The 21831-nt window shown below is 38.9% G+C and overlaps 1 non-coding gene across 1 annotated transcript; it reads right to left on the bottom strand.

Annotated features, from left to right (window-relative positions):
* Positions 1–8090: 8090 nt before the first annotated feature.
* LOC115871865 lies at positions 8091–8253 on the bottom strand. Its single transcript, XR_004047525.1, has one exon. It is a non-coding gene; the product is annotated as a U1 spliceosomal RNA (small nuclear RNA).
* Between the last annotated feature and the right edge of the window lie 13578 nt (positions 8254–21831).

Raw genomic sequence — 21831 nt, 5'->3', positions numbered from 1 at the left:
CCCTCTTTCCTACCCACTCTCCCTCTACCCTCCCTGTTTTGCCACTCACACCATTGGTCCTGAAGGGATCATCCGCCTTGGATTCCCTGTGTTTCCAGTTCCTATCTGTACCAGTGTACATCCTCTGGTCTAGCTAGACTTGCAAGGTAGAATTCGTATCATGATAGTGGGGGCGGGGAAGAAGCATTTAGGAACCAGAGGAAAGTTGTATTTTTCATCGTTGCTACATTGCACCCTAACTGGCTCATCTCCTCCCTGAGACCCCTCTGCGAGGGGATCTCTAGTGGTCTACAAATGGGCTTTGGGTCTATTTTATTGATCATCGACCAGTGGCTGCAACTGTACATTGGCAAGAAGCGGCAATGGTTCATGGCAGACTCAGAAGAGGATGTGGAACAAGGGATATCATGGCTGATGTCAGATGGATCTTGGTTCAAAGCAGTGACTACAAGAAAGATAGTTACTTGTGCATTACTGACTATACCAAAGCATTTGACTGTTTGGCTCATAAGAAACTATGGATAACCTTGAGAAGAACGGGAATTCCAGAACACTTCATTGTGCTTATGCAAAACTTGCACATGAATGAAGAGGAAGTTGTGAGAACAGAACATAGGAGTCCTACATGATTTAAAATCAGGAAAGTTGTACAGCAGGGTTGTATCCTCTCACTGTACTTGTTCATTCTGTATGCTGAGCAAATAATCAGAGATTCTGGCTTATAGGAAGAAGAATGTGTCATACAGATTAGAGGAAGGCTTATTAACAACCTGCAGTACTCAGATGACACAACTTTGTTTGCTGCCTGTGAGGAGGATTTGAAGCACTTGCTGATGAAAATCAAGGAATGTAGCCTTCAGTATGGATAACAACTCAACATAATGAAGACCAAACATCCTTATAACTGGACGAATAGGTAACTTCATGATAAATGGAGCAAAGTTTGAAGTTTGTGAAACATTTTGTCTGGCTTGGATCCACAATTGATGCTCATAGAAGCAGTAGCCAAGAGATCAAAAGATGTGTTGAAGTAGGTGAATCTGCTGCACAAAACCCTCTGCAGAATTTTGAGAAGAAGAGATGTTACTTTGAGGACTAAGGTGTGCTTGGCCCAAGTCATTTTATTTTCCATTACTTCATCTGCATGTGCAAGTTGGCTATTGAATAAAGACCAAAGACGAATCAGTGCATTTGAAATGTAGTACTGGAGAAGAATACTGAGAGTACCACAAACGACTAAAAGGACAAAGTGATTTGTCTTGGAAGGGATGGCCAGAGTACTTATCAGAGGAAAATATGTCAGGATTTCTTCTTACCTACTTTGGACATACCCTCCGAAAAGACGAGTTACTGGAGAAAGAGATCATGCTTGGTAAAGTAGAGGGGCAGCGAAAAAGAAGAAGACCCTGGACAACACGGATTGACACAGAGCTGCAACCATGGGCTCAAACAAGACAATTGTGAGAATGGTGAAAGTCGGCTAGCGTTCACTTCTATTGTATGCTGTGAGTCAGAGCTGTCTGGATGGCACCCAACAGCAGCAACCAAAGCCACAGGGCTTGTTTGTTGATGAACCAGATGTGAATGTGGGGGAATAAAAGACTGAGGATGCTTCTGAGGTCTTAGATGTTGGCCTTTGTGACCCCGCTGATCATGACAATTATCCTGCAGGAGAATAGACACAGATTTATTTTTCATGAAAAATTAATTTTTGGAATACGGACACATGCACAAAATTCTGTTCAGGTTGGTAGAGACAAGATGAGAAAAAATCAAAACCAAAAGAGGTCACATGTGATGCACAAGGGAATTATTATTGTCAACATTTTACCAAGTCATTACATTAGCTTAACTAAGGAGCCCTTGTGTTATGAAGAAAAGGAATGCAAAATAAACTCAAAAGTGATTTATGTGGAACATTTGTCTAAACTTTGTCTTTTATTAAACAGTCGCTGATTTAGAACTTTATGTATTATAAATTGTTTTCATTTATTCTTATGCGCCCCTTAGCATTTGCATAAAAGACTTTCCTGCTGCATCTCATTTTTTATAATATAATGTCTGGCCTTAAAAAAAGAATCATGTATGTAATAACAGAAAGGGTAAAAAAAGGAGTAATAAATGAAAGGAGGACTATAAATGACTTTAACAAGTGCACTATTAATTCTTAATTATAGCTCATACTTGAAGAGCTCACAGACCCCACGCTCTTTTCAAACATTACTCTGGATTTTCCAAACAAATTCACAGATGGGAAAATCAGGGATGCATTTGGGGGCATTGTTCAGTCTTTATTTAAAGAACTGGTAGTCTTCTTGTTGTTGGCTGTCATTGAGGTAACTCCCAGCTCAGGACCTCCAGACTCAGGGCAAGGGAATGCTGTTCGGTCTTGTACCATGGCTGCTCGGCTCCATTTTGGACTGTCATGATCTACAGAGTTTTCCTTAGCCTGTTTTCTGCACTAGATTGTCGGGCCTTTCTTCCTAATGGATGCCAGTCTAGAATCTCTGCTGAAATCTGTCCTGCATCATAGCAACACTCAAGCTGCCACAGACAGATGGCGGTTGCACATGAGGTTTATTGATTAAGAATCAAATTTAGGTCTCAATTAATGGCCTTATAACCACTCTTAGGGCTACATACAGAAAGTTGATGAATATTGGGTCTAACCCTTTTGCAAAAAGACCCCTGAAGGCATACTGGCCACAAACCACTAGCTGCTCCATGGGAAAAAGACGCAGCTTTCTAGTTCAGTAATCTCACAGAGGCAGTGCTGCCCTGTTATAGAAGGTAAACACGGGGTGGGCACTGACTCAAAGGCAGTGAGGGAGGGCGGGAGTGATTGAGTGAGGGAGTAAGTGAGGGAGTGAACCCTCTCACATCTTCTGTCCTGAGAAAGTGTTCATTTCAGAGGGAAGGAGGAACGAGCAGGGTATTGTTGGACGTGATGACAGGGGTGATCAGGTTTGAAGTGGGTGGGTGACTTTGAGGGGATATGTAAAGAGGACTGCAGGGTAAGCAACTTTTAGCCAGGAACATATTTATTCTAAGGTATCCAGGAGTGAATCTCCTCTTTGTCCAGGGTTAATCATTTCACTCATGTTTGCATAGACAAAAGGTATCACCATTTACATAGCATTTCTGATTTAAGCCCCCCCAGAATTTAGTGGTATAAATGTGCAAAAATACATCTTCCATTACTAATTAAGTAAATGCTTATTATGAGATATGCACTGGAAATAAAGAATTGGAAGAGGTAAGACATTTCATTAAAAACAAACAGTGCAAAATGGTATTATAGTTTTCTAAAATAAAATTGAACCTGATTTTTGTTTTGCCTCCCTGCACTACAGGAGGTGCCCTCAGGTTCATCCTGACACCCCAAAACCCTCCAGGATGACTCTTTACTCTTTGTTCACGCTAGTCAGTGCTAATATGTCTTAAAAATCACAGTATGGGAAGTTCCAAGCTCCTGAGTGTGGTTGGGCACAGGGAACTACAAATGCTGGGAGCCACCTTCTGACTTCCTCAGGCCTCTTCTGTCTTCATCTACCCCCTCCCTTAGGAGGAGGGTGGATTGCTGTGCTTTCCTCTCGTCCCCAATACTTCCCGCTGAGTTGGTTCCCACTTTGATGCTATATTTTGTTTGAACCGCCTTCCAAATCGCACTGTCTTCACCCTTCTCCTAAGAGCAACAACATATGGGAGGGGATTTTGTTCCCCCATGACCTTGGGTGAAGAAGGTCTAGTTCGACTGGTTCTAGTAAATACAGAAGGAAGGATCCCCGGTGGTGCCAAGGTAAGAGCTGGGATGATACTCGAAACGGTGGTGGTTTGAAGACCCCGATGACCAGAGGACATAGGAATCCAATCCTGTAAAGATGACGTCAGTAAAACCTCACAGGGTTGCTATGAGCTGAAATAGACCAGATGACAACTAACAACAAAAGTAAATTTAGAAATGAAAGTCATTTATGAGGTGGGAATAGTATACCAAAATCTCAGGGGCAGGATGGAGAATGTTGCATTAAGAGGACGAGAATTACGCTTAATAGAATTAAGCTGAGCTGAAAGTACATTTTGAAACTCAACTTTTGATAAGTTGATGAATCAGGGTGATCCCCTCTGACATTACGCTTCTAAGTTTCTTCTAGGCTGAGAAAACGTACTCTCTATTGGAGACCAATGAGTAAAATAATATCAAATAAGACTCTCCCTTGAAGCTTTGGATTATAATGATAGATGACTTCCCATATCCACTCTATCTTCACAGTTGGATCAATCCAGTTTATAACCTATGAGAGGAAACATCAAGTATTTTTATTGTTGGCAAAAATCTCCTTATTTTTTTCATAACAAAACAATAACAAACTGACCGAGGAACTTCTGGCTCCAATCATTGTGCTAACCTTGTAAAACAGTAATGTCTAGGCTCGCTTTAACGAGGAGTAGCCTCTGGTTCACAAAACCTCAGAAACATGCTATCTGCCTAGACCACTTGACGTCTCTTCATGCCCTGTGCCTCTCCAGCTTACTGGTACCTTGTCTGAGGTGGGTAATGGAGAGGGAAACTAGGGCAGGATTTCCGCTGACTGTATAATCTTTGGCATCCTGGAATCTGAGCCATCAGAATGCTTTTTCTGAACATGCAGTGGAAGAATTACAGGATTGTGATATTATGCAAGACTGGGATCTAGTTTTATTCCCCCAGTGACCAGTAACATTATCTGACCAAAGCATTTCATACTCAGGATCCCCACCTCTGCACCAAGATTAATTTTAGGTAACCCCATATGGGGGCTGGGTGAGAATGAACAGCTGTAATGATTTGAGCATGAAAGATGACTTTGAACATATGTATTAATAGAATTCACAATAAGATATGACCATACCATGAGCTCGGCAGGAGCAAAGCACTATATAAATAGAAGGCAGCATTAGTTTTATAATAATCCAGTGCTGCTCATATTCCAGCTCTCATAACACTTAACTCAAGCCTGTTTTCCAAATGGTGCAGATGGTGATTTGCCTAGGTGATGTGTGTCATATTATTTATGTATGTAGACAATGCTCTTGGACTGCTAATGTTGTAAACGGCTGAGCAGCAGGCCGCAGGGGGAGGCTTTACTACAATCTCCCTGCTTACAGTCACAAAGTTTGACCCTGCATTAACGTCTCTGGCCATTTCTCAAGGATCCTGAAGGATCATATAAAATAATGAGCTCTTTGCAATTACACATCCCATTTATTGATTTGTATATTATTTCTTACATGAGATTGCAAATATTATTTAGATATAGGCATACAGACACGAGCAAATTATGCTGGAGAAAAACATGTGGTAATTTGAATTGGATATTTTCTATGGATAGAATATAGACTTGGAATTGTATCCCCAAATCACTTTCATTATTTTTTAAGAAAAATAAGAACAGGTATTTTATTTAATAGTCTGGAAATTATTTTAATTCCTATGAAGTTGAATATAATGCTTCAAATTATACTAAAAGGGTCCTAACTATCACCTGTATTAACGCTGGAGCCAAACAAGGGGGATGAGGGACAATTCCACCAGGAAAAGAAGGTCTTCTCCAGGAAGATGACTTTTGCAGAGACTGGTGAAGAGACTGTAGCTTCTTTGACAGCTTTGCCCAAAACAGATGTCTCTTAGTGCTTCCACTTTGACCTCTTGCCACATGCTCCTATGGAAAGACAACTGCAAATGTGAGGTGTTTGGTATTTCTATGGCCTCCTGGCTGTCCTTTCTGGCTTTCTGAGAAATTGCCTTCTCCACTGTTCCTTCTCCTGTGCATCCTTCACCATCACAGTGACCCTGTCACTGCCATTCGCCAGCAATCCCGGTTTGCTCCACATTCGGCAGCCTTCCGAAACGTTTGCTTAGAGAAGAATTGGTCAAATGCAACAAAATGTTGACTTGAATTGCGCTCAAACATCAAAGGAGCCATTGAGAAGTTTTCTTCCCCAGTCCTATATTCAAAATTTGCTCTCACCTCAGCCACAAAATTTGCTTTCACTCCTCAACTAATCATTATGAGCTCATTATTGGCTATGAAATTCTCTTTTCATCTCTTGCCAGACAAAAAAAAAAAATGTGACTACACAGGCTGTATGAGTGGAAATGGATACAATGTATTATAAATATTGTAATTTTAAAAACAAATTCAGCCTTTTTGTTTAAAAATTAATTCCAATTCATCATGGTTGTGGCTAGTGCTCTTATTCCCCAAACACACAATGTTTCCAAAAATAGAACCCTGATTTTCATGTTGCTTATACATTTTGACAGTAGCGAGTAGGAAATAACTTTGATTAAATTCCAGGCGAAGATCATCTTCTTTGCCCTTTCACTCTGTTCCTTTCTCTTTGCTTCATTTGGCAAGGGGTGGATTCAGGTAGTTAGTTTATTGTGCCAACCTGGCTGATAAACTCATGTGGGGTTCATTGAAGGGCAAAGAGATAAATGGCTTGGTGACCCTTGCCTTTCTAGTTCTTGGGTCTCTTGCTTTCTGATGGCCGGACCAGGGTGCAGCTGCCTTAGCCAGTTCCCTGGTTCAGCTTGCAAGGCTCACTTCCTGTGAGACATCTCTAAGGAGAAGCCACACAGACCTAGCCTGATGCAGACTTGGGTGCTGGAGCACCCGTGTGGAGACCCCTGCCAGCGCTGAGATGCTTGCACATTCACTGACTCGGCTTTCCTCCAGCACTCGGCATCATTGCGTGTGTTTTGTGAGATGGAGGAGGACTTTGTCGATTGGTGTTGGACATATGGGTTAATGGGTTAATGTTGGACTTGTGGCTTTGGGCAGCACTGGGTTGGGATGTTTCCTTGATGGGCACTTACCCTTTATATAAAAATCTCTCTCTTATACATGAGTTTCTGTGGATTTGTTTCTCTAAAGTACCCAGACTACCAGGGACAGTGGTTGCAAGTAAGGGAGGCTTTGGAACCACCAATTCTCTTTGTGAGAGGACTCCTGGGTTCCACGAAGCAGAACGTTTGGTTGTTTTCTGTGACAATCTCAAAGGATGTGTGTGTGTGTGTGTGTGTGTGTGTGTGTGCCTACACGCACGCACGCACACACGCACACACCGTCATGTACGCACACACCAGTAGTGAAGATAATTCAAGTTCATTTATCTGTCTGATTTTTCCAGTGAGGGTTTCTTTGCTGTCAGTAAAGGGTTGACATACTCACCTGATTATTGAAAGATAGCAGTTCGAGTCCACTTACAGATGCCTTGGAAGAAAGGGCTAGTTATCTGCTTATTGAAACCAGCCATTGAAAACCCTATGGCGCTCTGAAGCACATAAGGTCACCACAGCTCAGGAGCAACTTGAAGACAACTAGTTTTGGACACAAAATTCAGGCTACTCATTCTTATTCTTACTCTACCCTTAGTGATGTGACTTTGGGATAAGCTTTCATTTTCTTGGTAGTTCTTTTGCATCATCTGTAAATGGGGATAAAAATAGGAACTAGTTTGCAATGAATGTTCTTGTGATGCTTATAGAAACTCCATGTTTGGCATGGGAAAGTGGTCAATAATGGCAAATGATATTGTGATGAAGCCATGTTTGATACATTGCCCGCCTTTTTAGGAAATCCATAGGTATTTTGAGAGTTTTTTTAGTAGTCACTAATTATTTTACTACTGGCACCTACTATAATGCCAAGTATTTAATGGTTGCTCTCTTTTTCTCTGTCTCTATATATACCCACAGACATATATACATAAAATTTCTATGAATATAGCTAAACTGATAGTATAAATAATTCAGATACAGAGCTATTAGTTTTGATCCCTGAACTATACACACACACATACACATAAATATATATACACACATAAACATTATAATTCACATATGTAAAAACAGACACATGAGTATTATCAGTTTAGCTAGAGTTACAGAAATTTTAACAGGGACATAAACAAGAAATAAGTCACTGGAATGCCACATAAACGTCCAACTAGATTATGTAGGCCAGTGAAGAATTCTGTGATCAGGAACTCAGGCTGCTTCTATCCTGTTGCTCCAAGATTCTTTTCTTTTCTTTTCTTTTTTAAAGGGGAGAGCACGAATGCACTCCCCCACTACCACAAATTGTGCAGTTGAGTTTCCCACATGTGGGGGAATCGCAGGGGTCAGCACATCCGGAGAGCAATGGATAAGCCTCGCCCTGAGAAAACCACCTTCGTGATCATGGTATCTCCCCTGCAGGTTAGTATCACTCCAAAATTCTTTCTTCCAGCTTCTGCTCAAGCTCCTAGATGATCGTTCTTCATTCTGCCGTCATATCTACACGGAGGCTTCAAAAAGCTCAAAGAAAATGGAATTAAAAGATAATGGAATTTTTCTATAAACTGGTCAAAGTCCCCCTCATATATGTTGGTAAACAAGAAGTGGGAAAGAGGAGCATTGGATGATGAATAATTTCACAGTAATAGAATTCACCTATAATGGCAAGTCTACAAGACCCAGAATCTACTATACATGACTGGTCAACAAAGGGCCGGTGCATCCTTCTCAAGGGTCCAGGATCTTGTGTTGAGCTCTTCTGAGCTCCTGTGTGGGTTTCAGATGTCTAAGAGAAAAACAACAACAAAGAAAACACCAATGCTTTTGCCCACAAGAAAAAGATTCTAATTATTCTATTTCAGCTAATGACATGTTTTATCTTATAATCACCCCGACTGACCTCCTTGCATTCTTCCCTCTCCCTCAACAACAACAATGACAACAAATCCAATAATTTGCTTTGTTTTCTCTAATGTCTCTAACATATATCTCCTCCTTTTCACTCACACTACCACCCTAATTTAGGCCTAATTACATACCACCCAGACAATTGCAATTACATCCAAATTGGTTTCCCTTCCTCCAGTTTCTTTACTTTCCAATTCATTCTACAATACAAATCCCAAATTAATCTTCCCTGAGCACAGCTTTGAGCCTCTGTGGCTTTCACAGAATCTTTCTTCAGCTAACGAGAGCCAAATGTTTCCATCAAGGCACCCTACGTCCAGACTTGGCCATATTTTGATAGCTTCATCTTTCTTAAACATATTTCATGTTCTTTGAATTGTCCCCTATTTTCTTACATCCACTCTTCTAAAAAAACTCTTTTAAAAAATGTTTAACAATTTTATTGGCATTTAATTTAATATCATGCAATTCCATGGTTTAGGTGTATTAAAAGCAGTTGTGCAATCATCACCGTAATCAATTTTATAACAGTTTCTTCATTCTTTTACTCATTATTATTAGATGCCCATCTCCCCCTAACTTCCCCTCCCATCACCTTTAAAAACGATGACTGACTAGTATGTTCCATCTCCATTTCTGTGGGTTGAAGTAATACTTACTCTCTACAGCAATGCCACCAAGAGAAACTCTTGTTGCTTCCAGAGAAGAAGCAGCCCCTTCCCATGAGTTACCTTCACAACTTAGTTTGTTGCTCTATGGTGGAATGTTTTAAATACACTTCTAACAAAACAAAGGATACTTATATGAATTAATGGTTTTTCATAAGGTGACTACACCCACATAACCAGCACCCAAATACAGAAAGACAGCATGAGAAATCTGAGATATCCCTTAATTGCCCTCCAGTCATAACCTCTCCACACCCACGTCAAGGGTAAGAACCATCACTCAATTTTGGCTATTTTTGTATTTTAAATAAATAGATGCACACAGTAATTATTATTTTCTATTAATTGTCTTTCATTCAATTTGAAGTTTGTGATGTTCATCTATATTGCTACACATGATATTCATATGCAGTTTATATTAGGTGACTCACAATTTATTCTACTCTACTTTGGCAGGGCATTTATGTAGTTTCCAATCTGGAGCTATTATAAATAGTGCTATATACATTCAAGTTTGTATATTTTGGTGAATTTAGCAATGTATAGTATTTCTTAGGAATGTGAGTATTAGGTCATGGGATTAGGAACCGTGGTGGCACAGTGGTTACACTTTGGGCTGCTAACTACAATGTCAGCAGTTCGGAACCACCAGTGTCTCCTTGGGATAATATAAGCATTTATCGATCCATAAAGTATTACCTTCTCAGAAACCCACAGGGGCAGTTCTACCGTGTCCTATTGGGTCGCTATGAGTCGGGATTGACTCGATGGCAGTGACATCACAGGGTTCGTTCATTTTAATTGATGCCATCAAATTACTTTCCCAAGTGGTTTTACCAAGCAACACTCCGAACAGGAACAGGTGAGAACTTCAGTTGCTCTTCATCTGTGCCAACGCTTTGTATGTTCTCTCTCCCTGTTTTATTACCGTCATTCTGTTGAGTGTTTATTAGCGTCACATTGTAGTTTTGTTTGCGTTTCCTTAATGGCTAGTGAAGTCGAACATTTAATTTTACATTTGTGGGCAATTTGAATATCTCATTTTGTAAATTGCCCATTTAAATATTTTGCCAATTTTTCTATTGGATTTTCAAATGTTTTCCTACTACTTTATAAGAGTTCTTTATATTGCTTAGATATGAGTCCTTGGTTGCTTATATGTACCATAAACTTAAATTTCACATTTTAATATCACTGAGGCGCAATAAGGGCAAATAACCTACTTACCTTTGAAATATTTCTATCTGCAGTTTCTGACATGATGCTTGACATGTAACACAGCCTCAATAAACAGTCTCAAGTGAATGAGTGATTCAATCAATCCATCCTTTAACATGCACAGAGAATATTAAAGAAAGACTCATTTTTTATTCCTGCTAGTGTGTTCTCAGTGGTTATTCAATGAATCTTTGACAAATAAGTAATTAAATGGCATCCAGCAACTAGATACACCATTGTGGGTGACGTTTTCCAGGGGAGGGTCTCATCGTAGTGACCTGAGAGAGACCCAGCAGGTGGGTTTCCTCGTGCTACTGGTATGAAGTCTTCTTGTTCACATGGAAAAACAAATGCTAAGATTTTTCAGCCTGTGGAGAACTCCGAAAGTAGGATTTTAAAAATTCAAAGTGCCCATATGCTCAGCTTGTATTGAGAAATGGTCTCAGGAGTAATTAAAAACAGTGACAAAAGCAATGAAGTTATAACAACGGAAATATCACACACATATGTGTGCACCGAATCAGAAAAAAACCCATAATACTCAGCCACTGAGTATTTCTGAGACTGTGGGCTTGGTGACACCAAGTGAGCATCTTTATTCAATGCTTATATCTGAGAGCTCAATCACGCCGCAGAGACTCAGCCAGCGTTTTGAGCGCTGGCTTCCGTTTATAAGCTGTGTGCTTGCCTTCCGTTGAAAGACTATAGACAAGCCATTGCAACTCCATGTGTTTTACTGCTGCTAGTATATTCACCAACCCCGTAATAATCACAAAATCAACATATTTGTGCTTTGGCATTTGTGCAGGTGTATGATTAATTACAAGGTTTCTCCTATTTTTTTTCACCACTGCATTTTAAAATAGAAATATATACAGTAGAAGCTGATTTCTGAAGCAAATGAATTTAATCCCTGCCCTTTATTCTGCAGAAATGTTCAACTCAATTTGTATTTCAAAAACCAGGCTAACTGGAGAACGGTGGGCGTCTGAATGCAATGACGTCAAAGGCACATTTCAAAGGCGTTGTAGAATACAGACAGATGTTTTGGTCGAAAGCACACAGGTGGGCAAGCAAAGGCAGATCAGAGGTTTCTTTGGGAAAGGGTGCCAATGGTGCCCCTCTGAATTCACCCATAGTGTTTGAAGAAGTTCTCTGCACCTGGACATATCCTGAGCACATTGGTGGCTTGGTGGTAGGATTCTGTCCTTCCATTAGGAAGAGCTGACTTAGATTCCTAGCCATTTTACCTCATCAACAGCCTATGGAGGTGTACATATGTCCCAGGAGCCTCAGTTGGTTGACCCTGGGGATCAGATTTTGCTGTTCTCTGTAACTCATTTCTTCAGCTGATAATCTATTTATTCGTTAACTCTTTATATCGTGTACCATGTTTATAGAATCCAGGGGGCTCTCAAAATGCTTACTTTACTGGCACTATTGAAATCCCTAAAATCCTTTTGGGTAGACAAGGAAGCATATCCCATGAATGATGAAACAGTAAGTGTCTAGGCTGAGCCACAAATAATGGTAGCCTGCCCTGGGCAGGGAATATTTCTTAGGAAAGGTAAATGTCATTCAAATTAGAGTTTGATCTTAGCCTGGGTGAGAAAGTAAGAAGTAGTTGGATTTTTAAAGAGATATAAAACTTGGATATGGTTAGAAACAGGCAAGATGGAAAAGTGAATTGTACTAGCTTTTCATTTCAGGGAAATTCAGCTAACAGAGAGCACTGAAGGAGAAAATGTTGAATATACATTTTGATTAAGAGATAGGTACATCAGGAGGATATCTTTGAGTGGCAAGTGAGGAATTTGGGCTTTTTCCCCCCTACAAGTGACATTCTGAATATTTCTGGATCGTAGAACTACATGATAACACTCATATTTTAAGAAGATTATTTGACAGCAGAATAGTGAATGGATTGGAAGGAATAGAATCCTATAAAGCAGGGACTATTGTAGAAGCTCCAGTAACAATACAAGCACGAGGTAATAAGAGACGGGTGGTGATAAGCAGAGGCAGAGGCAAGAAAGGCTACTAATGAAAAATGGACAGAGCGTGGCTCTCTTTTTAAACGTGCGATTTGTGCCAAAGAAGAACATTATTCCAGGGTTTGTGATGACAATAATTCAGTTCTCTTGCATGTAATGTTCTCATTCTTTGGTATGAATAGACTTTTAGTGTATAATATTTCATGTTAACATCATTGGACAAAATGTTTATTTTATCCATAGGTGTCATCATGCAATATATCCAGAAAAGAAACATTCTGACAGGATTTATTTCTCTGAAAAGATTTAGAGCTGAATTGATTTTTAATTTGAAATATGAGTTGGAATAGACCTATTTTCAGGTTATTAACATTGAGAAAATTCTCTATTCATTTTTGCCAATATCTCACCACGTTGTGATTCTATCTTGTAATACAAACATTCATTTGCTGTCACTTCTTCTGTTTTCTTTTGTGGTTGTTTGCTTGTTTTCTTAAGCCACGCTTAAATTCATTAATTAGAGTAATTAAATGGTTTAAAATATTGATACAATTTCAATGCCACCATCACAATTATTTTTACAAAATTGTCATAATCCTCAAAAGAAACCCTATACTCACTGTCATTCACTCCCCACTTGCACTCCAATCCACAGGCAAGCACTAATCCACTTTCTGCCTCTATTGTTTTGCCTATTTTGGAGAGTGTATATAAATGAAATCGTACACAATCTAGTTTGGGGTGACTTTCGTATTTCACTGAAGATGATGATTCAAGGTTCATCCATGTTGTAACATGCATCGGTGCTTCATTTCTTTATAAAACTGAGAATTACCCCACTGTGTAAATACAGTTCACTTATTTGTTCATTCAATGCTTGGTAGACATTGACTTGTTTCCTTCTGGCTATTATGGAAAAGCAGTATGATGATCATTGGTGAGCATATTTTAGTGCAGATATCTGTTTTCCTTTTTCTTGGGTATGTTCAGTGTGGGATTTCTGGGTAATACGGTAGCTCTACGTTTAAGCTTTTCAAGATTGTTTTCAAAGCATTAGCACCATTTTACTTCCCTGTCAGCAGAAACCCCTGATTACTCCACACCCTCAACAAGAAGATTAACAACACACACACACTCACGCACACCTTCACACTCACTCACACACACTCACGCACATGCACACTCACACACTCACAACTTTAGATTGGTCAGACATAAAGCTATAAAGCGATAGTTCATTTCAAACTGCATTTTCCTAATGAAGAATTATGTTGAGCATCTTTGCATATGATCTTTAGAAAATTGTCAATTCTGCATAGGTATATTTGTGCTATATTAATGAGTTGTTTTATGTATGTACTGCTGATATAGACATATAATTTGCAAATATTTTCTTTAGCTGTCATTTGAAGCAAGAAACAGTTTTTGGTTTTGATTTAATCCAAAGTATCTTTACTCTTTTAGTCTCTTATTCATTTGATATAATATTTAGGAATGTTTTGCCTAATCCAAGGTCACAAAGGTTTTATCAATCCTTCTAAAGGTTTCAGTGCTGATGCTTATATCAATCGTTCATTTTGAAATTGTTATTGTTTGGATTTTTTGTACAACTGCATTCCCTTGCATGTGGTGCTGAGCTGTCAGCACTGTTGGTTGGAGACTCATCTTTCCTCGGTGAATAGTCTCTTTGTCCTGGTAAAACATCAATTGCCATAAATGTGAATTGTTTAATTTTTCATGATTAGTGTATGAAGTGTTTAGAAGTCTAGCAAAATACTGTTAAAAATGTGATATAGAGAATATTTGTCAAACAAAAGCTACCAACAGCTGCCTGTTTCCCCCAATTACGGCCTGCATGGTTGACCTCTAGCTAGCCAATGCACTTTCATTTTCTAAGCACGTAATGGATTGACAAGCTGAAATCCAGAGAAACACTAATACAGCTAAAGGTAGCTATAGTAATAATAGCCATAACTCTTTACGACCTACTGTGAGCCATGGACTGTTTTAAGCATTCATTGTCTCACATAATCCTCATAATTATGTTACCCTTATAATTAAAAGGATGAATAAGAGAATTTTTTTAAATAAAGTAGTGTATAGATATTAAGTAACTAGCCTAAGGTCACATAGATAGGGAAGGGGGAAAAAAAGATTGAAAGTTAGATATTGGGTTCCTGAACTTGTTTTTAATTGGATTTTAGTTGATGCTAATACATTGTTTTTATATACAAAGAATTGTTTTGTTTGGGAATATTTTGATAGTAGACTAATTTTTAAAGCATGTTTTTAATCATTGCTTATTGTGATTTAGGTGGGGGTTTACATTTCACATCTTTTGATTTTTTATTCAACAGTTTAAATTTATCAAAATGTATAGTTTATTTCCCTTCCTTAGCTTTCTCTACCCTCTATTGTGGATTAATATCTTCCCCGTCACCCAAGTTGCTCTCTGTCAATCTTCTACCCAGATGTCAGCAAATTGTTGCCCAAGAGCCACATGAAGCTCCTTTCATACTTAGATGTCTCTCTTAAGTAAAATCGAAAATACTTCAACGTTGTTATTCAGGTACGGTGATTTCATTTGCTTATAAACACACATTCATGGCTCTTTCATCTAACAAGTTTGCCGGCCCCTGTTCTAGCCTATAGCTTCATCTTCCTTCTCTTGTCCTCCCTACTTTGGTAACTTACTGAACGTCTTTGTCTTGGCTCTTTTCCTTATCAATGGCTTTTCTAGACTCATTTAAAGTGATCAAGAAGCAACCAACTCCTCAAAGTGATTAGTTCTAGATTTATTTCTTCTTCGTATATGACAATATTTTGTCACAGTATTGCCACTCATAAATTAATCAAAATTTGAATTCTGGGGTGAATTGTTTCATGTTGACCGTTGTTGTTAGATTGTTATTGCTGTCCACTTGGATCTGACTGATGCAATCTGATATATGGAACAAAAGTGAAATGTTTGAATGTCAACCTCCCCTTTTTCTCTGTATTTGCTTCAATGACGGCGTATTCTTTTTATCTTCTTTTGATGCTTTCTGAATTCCATGTTTTCCCTCTGGCATCATTCAATATTGAAACTCAAGGCTTGAAAGGTTTTCTTCAGTATTTTTCATCTTGAGATGTGCTTAGCATGTTTTTCCCTATGAGTTATCTAATTCGGTGTCTTTGCACATTTTATTATACGTTACTTTGTCTTCTTAAGCTGATCTTTTAAATGTTCAGCTCTTTTACTCCGTCATTCCTTCCATTCTCTTGGCTACTGATATAGTTAAAGTTTATTGTGCCAACCAGGCCAATAAACACTGTGGGGTTAATTCAAGGGCGGAGGGATAAATGGCTTGGTGAGCCTCACCTTTTGAGTTCTTGGATCTCTTGCTTTCTGACGGTTGGACCAGGGTGCAGCTGCCTTAGCCAGTTCCCTGCTTTAGCTGACAAGGCTCACGTTTTGTAAGACATCCCTGAGGAGAAAACACACAGACCTACCCCGATGCAGCCCTGGGTGCTGGAGCAGCCGTTTAGAGACCCCTGACAGCACTGAGATGCTTACACATTCACTGACTCGGCTTTCCTCTTGCAGTCGGCATCATTGTGTGTGTTTTGTGAGATGGAGGAGGACTTTGTGGATTTGTGTCGGATATATGGGCTAATGTTGGACTTGTGGGCTTGGGCAGCACTGGGTTGGGATGTTTTCTTGATGTGCACTTAACCTTTATTTAAAACTCTCTCTTATACATATGAGTTTCTGTGGATTTGTTTCTCTAATGTACCCAGACCAACACAGCTACTCTATGGTCAAGAACATTTTTAGATTCTCTTCTGGAATCTACTTTCCTTTTCTATCTTTTTCATGATCTTTTTCCTCTCTTCACATATAATATTCTTCATGCCATCCCACAACTCATCTTGTCTTTGATTGTTAGTCTTTAATGCATTATATCTATTCATGATTTTATCTCTAAATTCAGGTGGGATATACTCAAGCTTGTGTTTTGTTCCTTGTGGGTAGTTTTAACTTTTCTTCACCTTCAAATGAACTTGAATATAAACAATTGGTGGTCTGCACCACAGTTGGCCCCTGGTTTTTGTTGGTTTTTTTTTGGCTGCTTATATTGAGCTTCTCCATTACCTTTTTTGAAGCCATTTTGATTATTGGGGCCACCATCTGGTGAGCTCCCCATGTTTTTCTGCTGTCGTTAGATGTTATTGAGTTAGTTTTTACTCATTAGGACTTTACATGAAACAGAACAAAACACTGCCTGGTTCTGAACCAACCTCATAATTATAATTAGGTTGTAGCTCATTGTTTTCAATCCGTCACCAATACCTTGTTTAAAAAAGGTATTTGTAATGAAGAAGTTGTTGGTCTTGCAAATTTATATGAAGCAATCCTTAGCTCTGTTTCTGTCACATTTTACTACTATGGATGCCTCCTCTGTGTTCCCAACCTGCTCACTCTGATCCCTGGTCATGTAAGTGTATAGCTATTATCACAGACAACATGGTGTTTCAAGATAAAACTTGAAATGTAATTTTTGATAATGAATGTGACACCATTCCGCTTGAGTTTGTCATTCTTTGTATAGTAAACCATATGATTTTCCAATTCAAAATGGCCAACATCAAGCCAATTTTAGAATAAAAGTCCATCTGTGTTCTATTTCATTTTTGAAGACTTAAATTTTTCTTAAAGTAATACGTGTATGAACACTTCATTTTCTTATTATGAACAGATATTTGCAGCTGTCCTTTTCAATTTGAGTTGTAAATCAACTTGTACCTACCAGTAAATGAAGGTACAGAGAAAACTTTGTTTCATCTAAATCTTTAAGTTAACTTTACTTTTAAAAGGCAGCTCTTCCTAGGTTGGATTTTGAATGCCTTTCAACTGGGAGACTTATCTCCTGACCCTATATCAGACAATGTTCCATGACTGTAAGATTTTCAGTGGCTAAATTCTCAGGAGTGAGTTTGGAAACTTTGGAAACTTTGCAGAAACCTGTACACGTTGGATGTCCCCGCTAGTATTTGAAATGCCAGCGGCATAGCTTTCAGCATCAGAGCAAGACACAAGTGTGTCAAGCATGACAAACTGTGACCGATTGGGGAAGGAGAATCCATAAAAGCCGATAACAATTTGTAATCCTATATTCTAAGGTTTTACTGAAAAAACAGCAATTCCTTCTTCACTGGATTCATTAAATCAATGAATAGAAATGGCTGAAGTGATGTTCAGTAAGTGAAAGCAAGATCAGGACATATGTTTAGATATGATCATGTGCTTTGGAATCAAGCTTATCTTTGATGTGTGACATGGGCTAGGAGGATCCGAACGCCTATGAAACCCTCATCTGTGAAATGGTAAGAATCACAATATCCAGAATGAACATTGGAACCTAGTATAATTTAAATGCCTGGCAAAATGCCTACCTAATAGAACAAATCCAATAAATGGTGTTTATACTTTAGTAAGATGGTGAATATGTTCTCCAAATTGGAAATAATTCCCAAACACGGCTATGAACATGCTTAACTTACACAACTGGTTGCAAAAAGTTATAAATATTACTACACAATCTCAGTGCAGTTAATGGAAAGCACAAGCAAACAAATATTTGGAAACTCAAACATATATTCCACCTGCCTTATTTCCTGATTGGAGTGGTTGGGTTCTCAATATTTTTTTATTAAAAGCTTGCATGGATTTTCATGACCTCATTATTATGTAGAAAATGTGAGTATTGCAGCTTCTAATCTCCCTCTCTTCTCTCCTCATAGCAGCATTCAAATATACAGGTTGATCAAGATCCAAACTGCGACTTCCAAGTAATAGTCTAGAGGAGACTAAAAATATATATACTTTTTTGGTCCATATATTAAAACAAACAAACATTAAATTTAGGACAAAATGCGAAAAGCTCTCACGAGTTTTCATAGCTTAGGGTTTTAAGGCGACCCTTCCATCTCTCATTTCTCACTTTACATAATGCTATAATGAACACTGTCAGAATAACACGAGTTTCAGTCCTTGTTGCTCAAGGGTGGAACTCTTTCCTTTATAGTGTTTTGTTGTTTTTGGTAGTGGTGGTTTTTTTGTTTGTTTTTTGAGTGTGGTATGGTGGGAGATATAGATTGTTGTTTTCTGGAAGGGGTGCTTTCTCCACAAGCCACATCTCTATTCCATTTGGATTCAATCTCTAGGCCATCTGTTTTGTTTATGATAAATGTTGACCCTTACTAAGAGCTTAATTTAACATTGGGTAAAGATATTCAACTCACCTTTGTCCCTGAAAAGTTCCAATATTGTCTACTAATCTGCTTTTGATCCTCATATACCCACCTTCCATCCACCTGGCTATTTGTACAATCCAAAGATTCTTGGGGTATAGTGTAATGGTCACCTTCAAGTTAGAAGGCAAGTTCAGATCCAAGCAGGTCACTGTTTCTGCACTAGATCTACTTTCAGAACCAGTGGGACCAAGGAGCATCCCAGGAACATAGATTTTAGAAACATTCCTCAGGACCACCTTTTACGATAATCCTCACATATGCTCGCAAATAAGAGTCTCCAAGAGGCACAAAGGGCAAGTGTTTAACCACTACCTGAAAAGTTGGAGGTTCAAACCCTCCCATAGGTACCTCAGAAGACAAGACTGGCATTCTGCACATAAAAATCCACACCCTTGAAAACTTTATGTAGTGTTCGCACTGTGAACACCTGGGGTCCCACCAGGGGTGGGGGTTGACTCACAGACACCAAGAGCATTAAGACAAAGAATCACCTGTGAATATGACAAGCTGCTTTTCATCTATTAAAGGTCAGTAGAGTAATGATCTTGATAATGAGCTCCAATTAACACTGGGAAACTTCCCTTAGTTTTCTGGTCCTATTGTTTTCCACCTGAATTGTTTATATGTACTATTTTACCTCCACCAGTACCTTTCTCCCATTGGTTTGTATGGCATCTTCTTTATCTTTAGGCAGAATTACTTGGTTCAAACAAGTATTTGTGCCAAGAGGCTCAGGCATACACGCACCCCAGCTCAGACAATCTCACCTCCAGCTGGCTTCAATGAATGCTAGGTGAGAGTACAGTCTGCCGACTGTTCTGGGCCCTGTGTGATGGGTGTCTTGGGAGGCTGTAAGGATATAATAATTACACAAATGGGTGGCATTAGATTGTATCACACACTGCTGTCTTTTATTGTGCTATAAAATGGCTCGTTGGGGGGTAAATGTGAATTTAAACTTTTATACTGTGATCAAACAGTTGTCTTGTTGGTTTTTAACATACTTCAGTTGCTACTTATACCCCGTACCTTTATATCTCCCCCAATTCTACATCTTTCCTTTTTATACTGGGCTCAATCCAAGCCTACTAGCTACTATCCTGTTGTCTCTAATTGTGTGGTTTTCATTTTTCATCAGTTTGTTAAATTCTTGGAGCATCATTTTTAGTATTTCTAAGAGATAATAAAATTTGTCTCATTAGACTATGGCGAGTTTTAAGTGAATTGCTTTTTTGTTAAGATATACTCTTGCACTGCTCCTTGGGTTACCAGGTGCTCAGTTAATGCCTTTATCCTTCTCCCTTCCAATTAGTTACACACTGTATGGTGGTTGGGCACATTTGTGATTTTATGTGTCAATACTTTTGGGAAAGCAATGTAGAATGACTAAATGCTTTTGTTTGTGTACTACAATGTCACGCATGTAGCTATGAAGCATGAAGCTATGTTATTGGTATTTCAAATGCTAACAGGGTTATGAAACAAATGGGTGTGAATTTCTGGGTGGAAATCTGAGTTATTCTGTTAACTTTCACTCAAATCTCAATAAAAATTTTAAAAACAGGATGCTTATTAATATTTAGAGATGTACCTCCCCAATGGGCACTAGAGAGGAATAAGGAAACTTTAGAGTGGATGTAATAGAGCAAAATTAGCCTCTGGATAATGAGATCTATGAGCAAATCTAGATTTATATTCCTGTAAGTGAAAAAATGAAGGTCAGATGCAGGAGGAGAGAGGTCCAAAAATATTTAGGTTACAAAGGAACCAGAGTTTAGAAACACAAAGGAGATTCTTGGTCAAAATAAGCTGTTCAATGACCCATGAATGGCCTGGATGTCTGTCCTGGTTACAAAATGTAGACAAAGCAACTGAGGACAAGGCTTGCTTTGACTCTCAGCCGACAGGCTGGTGTCAGTCATGCTTCAGCATAATGCCTTTGCAGCAGCTGCTGAGAATTATCTCTGCCTTTTAATCCTCTCATTTCAGAGTTGTTTCGGGCAGATTATTCCTAAAAACCTCGTGTAATTAATATCAATTATTTAGATTTGCTGCTTTAGTCAGTGTCAGATTTCTCAGCACAGGACAAGATGTTATTACTATTATTGTGGCTAATTATGGAGTTGAAGAGCCTGTATGACAATCGGACTAAAAAATGGGAAAATCCACTTTTAATTATTGTAAAAGTTTAAAAGCATGAAAACTCTGGTTTGGAAAGAAACATCATTCTTTACCAAGGGATTACTTTCTTGTGGTTCTGTGGGCAACAAGATAGGGAATTTGGAGAACAACCGTCTGCATTTGACATGTAGTTTTCTCCCTTATGAGTGATATGTTATTTGTCACAGAGAGCCTGAGTGGGGCAAAAAGGTTCAGGGCTTGACTGCAAACCAAATGGTTGGAAGTTTGAGCCTCCTCAGAACAACTTTAGAAGAAAGCTTGGCCACATCAGAAAAAGCCATTACTGAAAACCCAGTGGGCATTTTGGTATTGTGACACACAGGTAGTGACTATGTTTTGGGGTTGACTTGAGGGATTTTTTTTTTTTAACATTTACCACACATTGCTCTTATGTGTCTATCGTTCCATATCTATAAAAACGGGATAACACCAGCACTTACTCCATAAGATGAGTATGAAGTTTAAATGAATTAATATGTCCAAATCCCCCAGAACAAGTCTGGTATGCAGTAAATTGCAAATGCATGAGAACTGTCATTATTATGGTTTTTATTATTAAGTGCTGAAAGTTATTCCAACGAGCACCTGAATAGTTTGGTAAACCAAAACTAGCCAGTTAAAGCTTGAATCCCTGTGCAGAGGGCATCTTCTATCCCCTCCCCCAGATGCCATTATGGACCATAGAGAGGTGAGGGAAGGGAAAAAAAGATGGAAATGGGGGAACAGGGCACTAATCCACCAA

Source organism: Echinops telfairi, unplaced genomic scaffold, assembly GCF_000313985.2.
Source record: "Echinops telfairi isolate 266 unplaced genomic scaffold, ASM31398v2 ScPeMD7_7409;HRSCAF=8447, whole genome shotgun sequence".
Lineage (NCBI taxonomy): Eukaryota > Metazoa > Chordata > Mammalia > Afrosoricida > Tenrecidae > Echinops > Echinops telfairi.
The sequence above is the reverse complement of the archived record's forward strand: the minus strand, read 5'-3'. Positions and strand labels throughout refer to the sequence as shown.